The sequence below is a fragment of the Ambystoma mexicanum genome, chromosome 3q, assembly GCF_040938575.1.
Source record: "Ambystoma mexicanum isolate Mex_15411 chromosome 3q, UKY_AmexF1_1, whole genome shotgun sequence".
Lineage (NCBI taxonomy): Eukaryota > Metazoa > Chordata > Amphibia > Caudata > Ambystomatidae > Ambystoma > Ambystoma mexicanum.
In genome coordinates this window covers 694,361,820-694,374,702 of record NC_090926.1, presented here as the reverse complement: position 1 = coordinate 694,374,702, position 12,883 = coordinate 694,361,820, and positions in this window count along the sequence as shown.

Here is a 12,883-nt window from a genome sequence, read left to right as displayed (position 1 = left end):
CTTCCTTGCTTCCCAAATGTGCGGGGGGTGTCGTGGTGAGTGACCGACCGCACTCAGACCCAGCAGCACAACACACTCTGCGCATGTGGCCCGCTCATGTGATTGACTGCCAAGCCAGCCCAAGCCACAGGGCAACAGCATGTCCCTGGCAGTTGCCAGGCCCCTACCCCAAGGCTCAGATCGAGGAGTACTCTACTCTAGGTAGGCCACCTGCCCGCAGCCTCCCCCAAAACAAACATGCACACAACACAGTACAGGAACCATCCACAGCAGGAGGGATGCTCTCAGTTTCCTCCCTCCCAACCCCCAGGACAATATGTTACAATTTGTTGTTTAATCTAAGTGCGGCTGCCTCCTGGCACCACGCTGGCAGATGGCTGGGGACACACACTGCCCAGCACAGCCTCAGCTATTGTGTTCATTCGTCAAAATAAAGTTAACACGTAGTAAGTGACTAATGTCTGCTGCATCCCATCTGCTGTGTGGTGGCAAGCAACTGAGAGCAATAAGTAATGTTATGTTACCTAAAATATAACATAAAAAGTTAATTAATGACAAAAACAATTTTATATTCCAAACCGGCCCCACGGTGGCTTGTAAAATCGGCCCCATGCCGTCCCAAGTCCAAATTGAATTCTGCCGGGGGCAGAATGTCTGATAGGCAGTGCGCCTCTGCCTGTCATACCTGCATAAGCAAAGTTGGAGCACTGGTGCCTAAGTCATTCATCTGTGATATTTTTGTATCCTGTCGTGGCGCATTTTTCTTCACTCTAAAACTTTCACCTGCAATATTTGCATAACCTGCAAGTGAGCTTGGCATTCACCAATGATATGTGTGCACCCTGTCAGGAAACACTGCGCCCTGAGGAATGAGATCTGGGGAAATTTCTGAGAATATTGCAATTTGGGTCAGTTTAATTAATTCTGAACCGCTCCCATTTCACCAGAACTCTGAGCCTCATTAGAGTCAGGGGGGGCTAAGCCACTAAACAACGAACACAGAGAGAGATCCCAGTGTTCTCAGAACAAGGATAGCAGTAGCACCCGGGCCTAAAATCCTTTTTCATTGATAGAGGACATAAGGCTTCAGGAAACCCCACTACAAAGTCACCATATCAGACATATTAACGCCATAAAAGAGGCCAGCTCGCCTCGGCAAGATAAAACAAGGCAGCACCTATCTGCCTGCTGATGATAGGAGCATTGATGGGAGACCCTGCATCTCAACCCCCTGCCTGGCATGCCCCTCTGCCCATTAGGTGTTTTTTTCTTCTTTGTGGCACTGCAGGCCCTAATGCCAAAGACCTTTGCGAGAAACGCACGGTAGGTTAATTAAGATTTGCCACGTCTATTCTTTTGTGGAAGTATGATCTATTTTACCATGTTTGCCATCTGCTGAAATCATTTTTGGCAAATCAGTGTAGTCCACTGATTGGACAGCTGCTCACACCCCAAGCTAATTAATGCTAGCAGGACATTCCTCTCCACCAACATCTGCCTCACCATCGCCCATGCACTTGTTGGCTTCAAACTTGACTATTGCAATGCCTCATCTGATGGCACCTCGTCTCATAACATCAACAAACGTCAAGTCATCTAGAACAATGTGCTTCGTGACGCTCTGAACATCCCTGGGCAAGAGCACTTTTCAGGTGGCTCCCTATTCGTGATTGCATTACTTTCAAAGCAGTGGCAATCACCCACAGATGCCTCTCCAACATTGCCCCTATATACATCTCCCAAAAACGTAAAAGAGCGCAATCAGCAAGATGATCTCACTGACCTATTCACACCAACTGATCACCCCAAGATTCAAGTGGACAAGAGCGGGTGGGACGAGCTTCCCTCTCATCGCCACCAAAACTGGAATGCTCTACCTTCAGCTCTGACAGCAGAGCGATCCTACTGGACCTTTCGAAAACACCTTAAGACACTGCTATTCTCCTACAGCCTCTCGCCTGACTGATCAGCGACCCCTCACTGTTATTGACTCTACTTCCGGAGTTGGTTTGATCATCTGTAACGAGCGCCTTGATGCCCTTGGGTTTAGTGCACGTTATAAATGCATAAATAAATAACATTGAACCAATTCCGGGCCCAAACACTGGCTACCCCCACCCTGTACAGCGCTCCGCTGCTCTTGAGCTAGATCCGCTCTTTAAACAATAAAATAAAATTGAAAGATTGTAACATATGAGTAGTATTTCCATTCCTGGCGTATCACAGTACAAGTTACAACTTTTAGAGAAACACAGCTCATGTTTAACTCCTGCAGTTTTCGGGATTGCCTTGCAATTATTCATAGATATTCCATCTCGTGTCTGCTCTATTTGGAACACAGCGTGAATGTTACTTCATTTTCCTGATATGTTTCAATATTTATAACGAGCAAACCAAACTGGAATGCAAAAGAGCACTGAGCAGACCACTTTAACTGAACACAGTGCTTTAGGTGGTGAGAAGCTGCTCTGCAGCTCTTAAAATGAAATATTGCATTGGAGGAGATCTGATCCACTGTTTAAATTGCAAGCTGAAGGGCCAGGAAACCTGACCTGAAATTCTGACTTACCAATTTGGCCACATTGTGTGATCCTTGGCAAATTGCTACCTGGTTGAGCCTACCAGTGATATCGTTTAAGCTTGGCCTACAGAAAACCACAGAATTTAGCATTGCTCCATATATAATTTTATTGGCGATTTTTCATAATGGGATTGATCAATGAATTAGTCAACACAACAACCGGAATTGTTTCTTAACTCACGTATGGCAATGTCCCTTGCTAGCTAGTGACTTCTCGTTGCCGAAAAGTGAAGTTAATAATAATATGTTTAATGTTAGTTGTCCCTAGAGTAGCTTGGGTTACATGGGCACCCCTCCTTTTGTGGAATATAATGTCATGACTAAACCATAGAAATATGAACTGAATAATTATTGCACATAACAAACCGAATGCTATGCTTGAATGACAGGTACAGCTATTAGTCAAATCAACATACTAATAACATTGCATGTGCATTCAAGGAAAGCGTGAAAATGTACTAGGCCGACAAACTAGATCTCAGGTTGTGGCAGAGGTCCCATGCATCACTTTTAAATGGCCCGGCTCAACTTCTGCTGACACTGGCTTAGAAGTAGGAGCAGCACTATTCACAGCACGGTCTATCCTGTACAGATGAAGGAGAAATCGAGACCCAGACAGGTGCTAGTGCAGAAGAGATCCAAAAAGACTATCCATTGGCGTTTCAGGGCACATAGGGCCTCATAATAACATTGGTGGTCCGGTAACAATGGTAGGCTTACCGGCACCGTTGTTACCGGACAGGCAAAGTACAAGTTTGCCGGCGGGATTCCCTCCCTGACTTGGCGGGCGGAACGGCACCCGCCGGCAGACTTTGACGGATGCACCGGCACTGCTGCACAGTGTGCCTGTGCATACGTCCTCCCCACTCACATTGAGTCCTATTGGACTAAAATGGAAATGGGGAGTCACTTTTTCCGACGCCTGGTTTCACGGACCGCTGGGGCTGTAATGCGCCAGTGGTTCCCTAAAGCCAGGCGTCGGACAAAAAACACAACTCCGGTGACAGCCTGCCATTTCTACCGGCACGGCTACCGCTGAAGTTGTAATGAGGCCCACAGACTCCATGGAGTGCTGGCATTATCTCGAGGACACCAGTGCAGTAGCTGAAGTTTGCAGCTGTTGTTTTATTACAGAAAAAAAGTTATCTTTGTGAAACACCCCACCCCCCCAACAGGACACGCAGGTGATGGCAGTTAAGCTGTCACCCCCTCCCCCAAAATTCTTAACGGCTAATTAACTAACACACATCAGCTCCTGCTTGTGCTAAATGGTTACATCAGGCAGGGAAGGACAATGAGGCATGTCTAAAATATTCAGAAAAAGCTAATGCAAGGTGCAGAATGTGTCGCCTTGTTAAGCAATTTTCGCATTTGGCCTGTACATGTGTTAGCAATAGCACTAATACTTTTTCTGACCCTATTTCAAACTGTGTGTGTAGCTTAATCCTGTTTAGATTCAGTGAACATGTTTAGAATGTGTAAAACAATGACAAAACACAATCAATGGAACTAGCCCATTTCCTCGCAGGCCAGTTGGTTCGAGGCCCATTTGTTCTTTAATTTTACTTAATCCATTTCACTGCAAATGTAGATGGGGGTTGGGTGTAAGTATTTAGAAAGGTGGGGGCCTGCTGGGAGGTGTCCCCCACATTTGTTTTTGCTGTGAAATGTGGTATAAAAATAAAAATCGAAAATATGGGCTTTGAGCAAATTTCTGCGAGGAAACATCACAGATCCCAATCAATGAGAGAATATGGCCCACTTCCGGTTCTGAATTCACGTCATGTTATTTTGATACGGCTATATCATTTTCAGACATTAACTTAACTGGGCACCATGACGCACATTTTTTCTGAAGGGTGGCACTATAGAATTCAACAATAAAGAAATAGATAAATAACCACCATACGCCTATTGCTTTAATGGTTGCCCATTTACCTTGTGGTTTTTCCATCATTGGATTCTTGTTACCCAAGCATTTGCACTTTGCAGTTATCCTCTAGTCCTGGAGCCCTGGCATCCGTGGGGTTGTAAGAGGATTCAATTCAACACTACAGCTAAGTCAACGCCTAGTCTATAATACTGAATGAAAGCCCTTATTGATATATCTTTATGTCCAGTTCATGCGTTCTGGATGACTACCCCTATATAACACCCCTCTCTTGGAATCCTCCTGACCCCACTGAGCCAAGAAGTAGTTCTGTTTTGCAAGTTAAAAGGTTTAATTGATAGTTTAAACAATAGGTATATATATCACACTTTAGAATAAATTAATAATTGAATAGCACACTTAATCTGATATGATAAAGATTAACAACGGAGAATCTGGCACTAGCACACTTCTTGATAATCACTAAGGAGTTGACATGAAATGGATAAGATAGCAACAATACTTTTATGGTTTCAAATGGATGCAATGTGGAATGAAATGCAGTACAGAAAATAACTTGATAGGATTTCAGCAAAAGACAATGTAATCACTTTCTTGGACAATTTACCCCCCCTTTTATGCAATGCAAGGAAATGGAAGGTAGGCACACAATTCTCAGAAATGCAATTCAAATGTAATTCAGTTCACCAAGCAACTTAGACTACAGAAGTTGAAAACACAGGCAAAATGCTTTGATATGTGCTGGCAATGGAGTGAAAATACGTTAAAATGCTTTTAATTCCCTCTAGAGGTTCAGGGTGAGTGGTATCTAGTTAATATTAGTCCAGGCTCACTCTTGCAATGATTCAGGGATAGTTTTTATGAGGCAAACGATTTTTTTCAGAGGAAAGCAAAAGCAGCTATCTTTTTGCAAGTGGAGAAATTTTCAAATCGCGGCAAAATTCGCGAATGCGTCTGGCGCGATTAGAGAGGAACTACAAGGACTATCACTATCGTTTTGGGGTCCTAGGAAAGCCTGGGATCTCAGCTTCCAGATGAAAGTTACTGCAAGTCTCTAGCACAAACGGTCGCGGAGATATGAGCGATTAAATAAAGGTCGTTTTTCAGATTTGAAATTTTAAAGTTAAAAAACACAAGTGCAGCTTGCAACTAGAAAATGACAAGTGACAGCTTTACAAATGACAGTTGACAGTTAGGAGACAGTTCTACTTAGATCAAAATAGGATTGAATTATATTATTTTAACTAAGAGATTGGTTCTGCACAGTTTTCTATGTTTTCACACTATATTCTTGAATTAAATGGGCCACGCCACGGATCTGGTCAGGTTTTAGACTGGACTCTGCACTTCACAGTGATCTGGGTCAGCTCTCTCTGGTTCTGCTAACAGTGATCTGGGTCAGCTCTGCTCTCTCTCTGGTTCTGGAAATTTGATAGATTTAAAGTCTCTATGTCTGCTCTCTGAAGGTTGATGGAGGTAAAGTATGGATTTTCCAGCAGAGCTTCCAGCTGCAAATGGATTTGAAAGTCCCTATCTGTCCTGTCTCTCTGCTTTTATGTGTTTTGAAAATGGGTGTGTGTGAGCAGCATCACTAGCCAGCCCCTCTCCACTTATCATTGGCCAAGCTTTCATTTCCCCCCTGATTGGGGAAGGAACTGTGAGTCAGAGCGATGTCATTTTATGGCTTGCAGAGAGGACACTCCCCTGTCAAATTGCACGTAATCTATATTTGATATAAAAAAAACATATTTGCAGAGGTACATATTGTTTTAAAATCATACGCACCCATCATGCATTACAGGAGGTATACCCTGTCCAAATCTGCTCTTCCTGAGGGCTTGCATTCAGAAATGGCACATATTTCACTTTTTAACTGATTTTGCAATTCCGGACATTGACCCAAATTTACACACATGTGCGCAAGGAGTATGGACATTAGTTGATGAAGTGTCAGATTTTTCACATGCACACATTTTGAGTAATATCCTCTTTTCCGCTAAAACCCCCCTGAACATGCCACCGGTTCTAAAAACCTCTTAAAATGTGGGCAGAAAAATCACAAGAATTATGGTGTCATTTATACAATTTTCACATGTCCGCTCTATGAGTTATTCATCTTTTTAGAGTTATGTTCTGGCCCCAAAGGGGTGTGGTTTTCCTCCAGCACAAGGTTGAATTTCTGGTTTTTCCAGTTCTGCCAAGCCAGCTTGCTCTCACAGGCAGTGCCCCTCCCCTGTGCTTCCAGGAGAAATCTCCATTTACGACTCCCGCCATAAAACATTTGCCTGAGTCAAGACAGGGCTTTGTTCAATTTCCTGCAGAGCCCAGGTAATTCAATCAGGGAAGTGTCATATCCCTTTTGGTGTGAGCAGCAAAAGGGCAGCTAGGCCTGGGAACACAGCTGTGACTCAAGTTTCACTCCTGATGGGGGTAGCTGGTGGGCAGAATTCAGTTCCTTAAGCCAGGTTTCAGATAAAATGTCACTTTTTGTTCCCCAGTTTAAGTCAATACAATTTTTTTTACATATGCAGCTAGGATGCTGATTCTAAGTTTAAAACTATGACATTTAAACAATTGAAACCTATGTGACACACAAAAGTAGGTCACTCAGTCAATTTAAACATTTAGATTTTTTAGTGTCTTTCAGTCCACATTTACTTAAACTGCTGAAATCCACAGCTCAGCCTTGTTATAAACCTTCAAGTCACGTCAGAATATAACTTTACATTGGATCCACCTCTTAAAATGTCTTTCATTGGCATGTTTTGGGTTCATTTATTCAGTTTTCTACAAAATCTGGTGGTTTTAAAACGCCGGCTTTTGGATAGTGGTGAGTACTGGTACTGCACCCCTTTTTGGGATTTAAGAAAATGAATTCCCAACAGTTATGGGTTTGCTTTTGGCAATCAGCATTGCCATTCCCAATGGTTTCAGACTACTGTGTGGGTAGTCCACTGGTGGTTTTAGGCAGTGTCCTTCTGTGCCCATAACATCGGCAAAAATGAGTGGCAGCCTATTCTTCATGCATTTCCCTGTGCATTTTCTGGGAAGCTCTGGCCATCATGATGTTTTCCATGTCAATACTGCACAGTTTTGAGGTAGGGCTCGGATGCATGGGTAAAAACATCCCACAAGCCCCCCTCTTGCGATGGCCATTCTGTTTCCTGATGGGACTCGCAAGACCTGGGATGTTTCCTCATCTTCTTCCAATAGATGGCACAGTTCAGCATCTTTTCCTCCATCCGGTGGATCGATCGGTTCTCCTCGCCGGTCCTGATGGGAATATTGGGCGGTACCCCGGCCCATTGCGTCTCTGCTCCCGGTCTCCGGATCGTCCTCCTTGGCCCGTCTCCAGGTTTTCTTTCTCCTAGGACGACAAAGGAAGAGCGGCAATACCTATTCATGGACATTTTTCCCCCACCATTGATATAGTGGGGCAGCATATGCATTTCATCATAACGAAACATTACATTCTTATTTTGAAAAAAAAACAGTATAACTAAGAGACAGTTTCATGCAAATCACAATATTTTAGAGACTAGATGTGGTATGTTTTATGGTTGGAACTGAATTAGTCTGAGACAGTACCCGCTAGGATTCCAGTGGATTCCTCCAGTTGTTGCAGAGTGTGCCTGGGATGGCAACATTTCAACTGGTTTATGTGGACCCACTTGTCTTCCCCCTCTGCCAAAGGACCTTTGGGGATGTGGATTTTGTAGGCCACAGGGGAGATCTTGTCGATGATCTCAAAGGGTCCTTTCCATGTAGGCAAGAATTTCCGCTGTTTGGCCTGGTTCCTTTGGAAATTGTATAGATAGACCGGTCCCCCACCTGATATTCCTTCCTGGAAGTCTTCAGGTCATATTGGGTCTTCATGCTATCAGCCGATCTTTCTAGATTCCGCTGAGCGTAAGCAAAAGCATGTTGGAGGTGTTTCCTTAAATTCTCCACATACTCATGAGTAGTGGAGGCATTTATCAGTGTCTGCTCTTGGGTCCTGTAGAGCAAATGCTGCGGAAGCACCATCTTGCGCCCAGTCATCAACTCAAATGGTGACATTTTGGTTGCAGATGAAGGGGTAGATCTGATGGCCATTAGGACCAGAGGTAATCGGATATCCCAACTTGGCCCAGAATCTGCCACAAACTTTTTTAAGATGCTCACAATGGTTCGGTTATATCTCTCTACTGCCCCAGAAGAAGCTGGTCTATAAGCAATATGCAGCTTTCTCTTGACCCCCAGTATCTCCCACATCTTTGTCATTACTTCACTGGTGAAGTGGCTACCCCTGTCTGACTCAATCCTTTGAGGTAGACCAAAACGGGAAAAGATGTGGTTAATCATCAAGGCAGCTGCCGTTTCTGCCTTGCAGTTTGGGGCTGGGAGACATTCCACCCACTTGGTAAACAAGCATGTCACAGTCAACATGTACTTATTCCCCCTAGCCGAGCGAATCACGGGGCCTACAAAGTCGATTTGTAAATCTGACCATGGCAGTGTCATCCCCCGCTTTTGGAGAGGCGCGCGGTGCGTGAGGGATGATGGCTGAAATTGTGCACACACAAGACACCCCTTCAAATATTGGTCGAGGTCCTGCCCCATGTGTGGCCAGTATGCAACCTCTCTTAAGATTTCCAATGTTGTGTGGAACCCCCTATGACCGGCGGTGGCCGCATCATGGGCGTGACTTAACATCAAGCTTCGGAATGAGGTAGGAACCACCCACTGATCGTGGCCAGCTTTGGATTTCCTTATCAGCAAACCGTCTTGGATTCGGAACATTTTTGGACATTTCATCAACACTCTTAGGTCCTCTTTCCCAATGTAATCGGTATCCGTCAGGGGAACGTTCTCAGGGTCCTCAAGGTGTTGGTAAAATTTACCAATTATTGGATCCCCCTTCTGAGCGGTAATCAAATCAGCATCAGGGGTCTCCTTACTCCATTGTGCAATTGAAAGGTCGTTGTGAGCATTTGTCTGGGACCTAGTGATAGCAGTGACCTGGATTTCCCCCAACAGGGACTCAATCTCAATTAGATCCCCTTGGATGGCCCCGGTTTTGGCCAGCTGATCAGCTAAGTCATTTCCAGTTTTGTCTGGTCCCTCTACTTTGGAATGACCCTTGATCTTCTTCCAATAGATGGTCATCTCATTCGAGGTGACCAGATCATCAATGTTTTGGATCAACTTCCCATGTTTCAAGGGTTTGTTGTTAGCACATAACATGCCCCTGGCTTTCCAATTAACCAGGTGCTCCACGAACCCGTTCCGTACATAATCCGAATCTGTGATTATGACCAGTTCGTGGAGTTGATGCTGGACAGCAGTGAGGATGGCCTGATGCACAGCCATCAATTCTGCCACCTGACTACTTCGGGGACCAATTTTGTATCCAGCGGAGGGTTCTGGGGACTCATTCACCCATGCATTCCCTACGCCGGCCACCAGTTCTTTCTCCCCGTTGTTGTCAACATGGTACGAGCATCCATCCACATAGACAGTGGGCATTCCCTCACACTTGTCCTCTTCAAAGACTTTGTGTGGGGAATTAAGGTATGCCTCCAGGTTGTCCTTGATTTTTAGACTTTCGTCCTCGAGACAGTTTTCTCTGGCACAATCATGCAAGTCAGCCAGACCTTGCGCGAGGGGACTCTTCTTGTTTTGGCCATATCTGACCTCCACAGGAAAGCCTTGCATTGACAGAATCCAGGAAGTAATTCGGGAATTACTCACATTTCCGGCCCGGATTCTGTCACTTTGGAGATATTGCAGAGGCTGGTGTGGAGTCTCCACTATGATGTGTTCCCCCTGGATAAACGGGCGGTAATTCTTCAATGCCCACACCGTTGCCAGGAGTGCCTTCTCACAATCGTTGAATTTTTCCTCCACAGAGGATAAAGTTTTGCTCGCATAGGAGATTACTTTATTGACCTTGTCATGCTTTTGGTATAATACTGCCGTCAAGCACGTATTAGAGAACCCCGTCTCCAGGAAGACCTCCTTGTTTCTGACAGGGTAAGCTAGGCAAGGCGCTTGTGAGAGGCTTCTCTTGAGTTGTCTTACTGCCTCGGCTTGTTCTGGACCCCATTCCCACATGACCCCCCCCTTCAGGAGATGAATCAGGGGTCTGGTAATCTCTGCGTAGCCCTCAATGAACTTTCTGCTGTAATTAGTCAGTCCAAGGAGGCTCCTTAGTTCTCGCAGAGTTGTGGGGTCTTTCAGTTTCTGAAGTGCTTCCACTTTCTTTTCCTGGGGACAGAGACCCTGAGGAGTAATCTCATGCCCCAAGAAATTAACACGGGTTCTACACCACTGTGCTTTCTGAAAGGAAAGTTTTGCTCCGGCGGCCCTCAACTGCGTCAGAACATAACGGATCTCCGCTATGTGTTCCTCCACAGATGAACTTTTGATGAGGACGTCATCTACATAAGCCAGGTTACCCCTCGCACCCAGGTCGGGCATGGCCTTATGTAGAAAAATGTTGAATTCATTGCCGGAGTTGAGGTATCCGAAGGGAGTCCGGGTCCATGTATACTGCTGGCCCCCAAAGGTAAAAGCCAGCTTGTATTGGTCCTCCCTGCTGACAGGCACGGTCCAGTATCCATTGGTCAGGTCTATTGCAGTGAATACCTGTGACCCCTGAATCTGGGCCAGCCCTTGGTCAATGTAGGGCAGAGGCCATCGGGAAGTATGGACTCGTTTGTTGAGCTCCCTGAGGTCGGCGCAGAGTCTCCACTGGCCGTTTGGCTTCAATATTCCCAGCACCGGATTATTGAAGGTGCTGTGGACTGGACGGATTATTCCCCGGGACTCAAGGTTCTTAATTATTTCAGTAAGGGACTCCATTGATGCGAGAGGCAAGCGATATTGTTTCACAAACACAGGAGTCATGCCAGGGTCCGTGGGGATTGTGGTTGTGTGGATGTCGGTGCGTCCACAGTCATATGAGTCTACCGCAAAGAGATCTTGGAAATCCAAGAAAACTTGTTTCAACTTTTGCTTTTGTTCCAGAGTCACACAGGCATCAGCTAGGTTGACTCTCTCTTCCACCATCTGCCTGAAGCCTGGAAAGACTTCTGGTTTGGCTATTTCAGCGGCCTCCTCCAGCTGGGTGGAGAAGTCCCTGGTCAGAGTGCTGATTTGGACTGGAGGCTTCAGGTGGGAAAGGCAGCCCTCATGGACCTGGAAAATCACCTCATCCCTCCTGAAGTCACAAGTCACATCTTCCTTACCATAGGGGCAGGAAGTGTACACCAGGAAGTTCCCCCCATGCCGGGTAAAAATCCTGTCTGGTGTTGTATTGTCCTCACTGTCACTGTCAAAACAGTCCTTGGGGATTGGTCCTAACAGTTAATTTACTAAGTCGATGGAAAAATGTCGGTCATCAACCGCCATTCCAATAATGGTGCCTGCGGCTAGAGGAATACTCTTTAAGTCGCTGTTATCCACCTCTATTGGAATGGTGTCATGTTCTATGTTGACTAATGGTGTTGGGTTTACCCCCAACCCCTGCAGTTGGAGATAAGCATTTAGATGTATGTAAGCATCAGGGTTTTGCAAATATTGTCCTCTTTTAACTTTCACTTCCAGGGAGAATTGTCGGGTCCTTTCTGGGATGGTGACTTCCTCTTTGATCTGAATTTCAACTGCATAAGGTAGCAATTGAGCTGACCTAAATGCTTTTTCTGGATCATCAAAGCCCATGGGATTATCCGCTAATCGGGACCAAGCTTTGAAGTTTATTAGGTCCAAACTAATGGCAAAGCGATTGAGAATGTCACTGCCTAAGTAAAAGGCGGCAGGGACGTCTCGCACGACCCAACAATTGTGGACTATGCTCTTGTTGCCCATGGAGATTTTGAGCATACACCTGCTTGGCAGGAGATGTTTGGAATTAGGTGCTTCCAGGTCCATTTCCCATTTGTCTATCAGTTTGAAGGTGGGAATGGCTGGATCTTTTGGGAGTTGGCGGAACATGGCTTCGCTGATGAGGCTCTTACTGTTGTTCACACACACTCGAGCAAGAACAGAGTCCTTCCCATCATTTAACTGAACAGGGATGAACAACTGCTCTCCAATTTGCTGAATATCAGCCAGGCTCTGAGCTGATTTCACATCTTTCTGGACTATTGGAGTGGGAGTTTCTGATTGTGGATTAGTATAGAATCTCAGAGTGTTTCCTTCCAGCGTGGAGTACCACTTTAGACTGGAAGGCAGGTTGATTTTCAGAAATAGAGAGGACCCCCCATCACCAGTCTGTTGTCCTACTGCTATTACTGTCACGTCTGGAATTTGGCTATTCTGGAAGTGAAATTCTACTTGGTCAGATTTTTGTTCAACCATGTGGCAGGTGCCGTTTAAACTAACATGGTTGACACTCCGTTTTAATTTTATTGGTCGGCTAGTCTGGG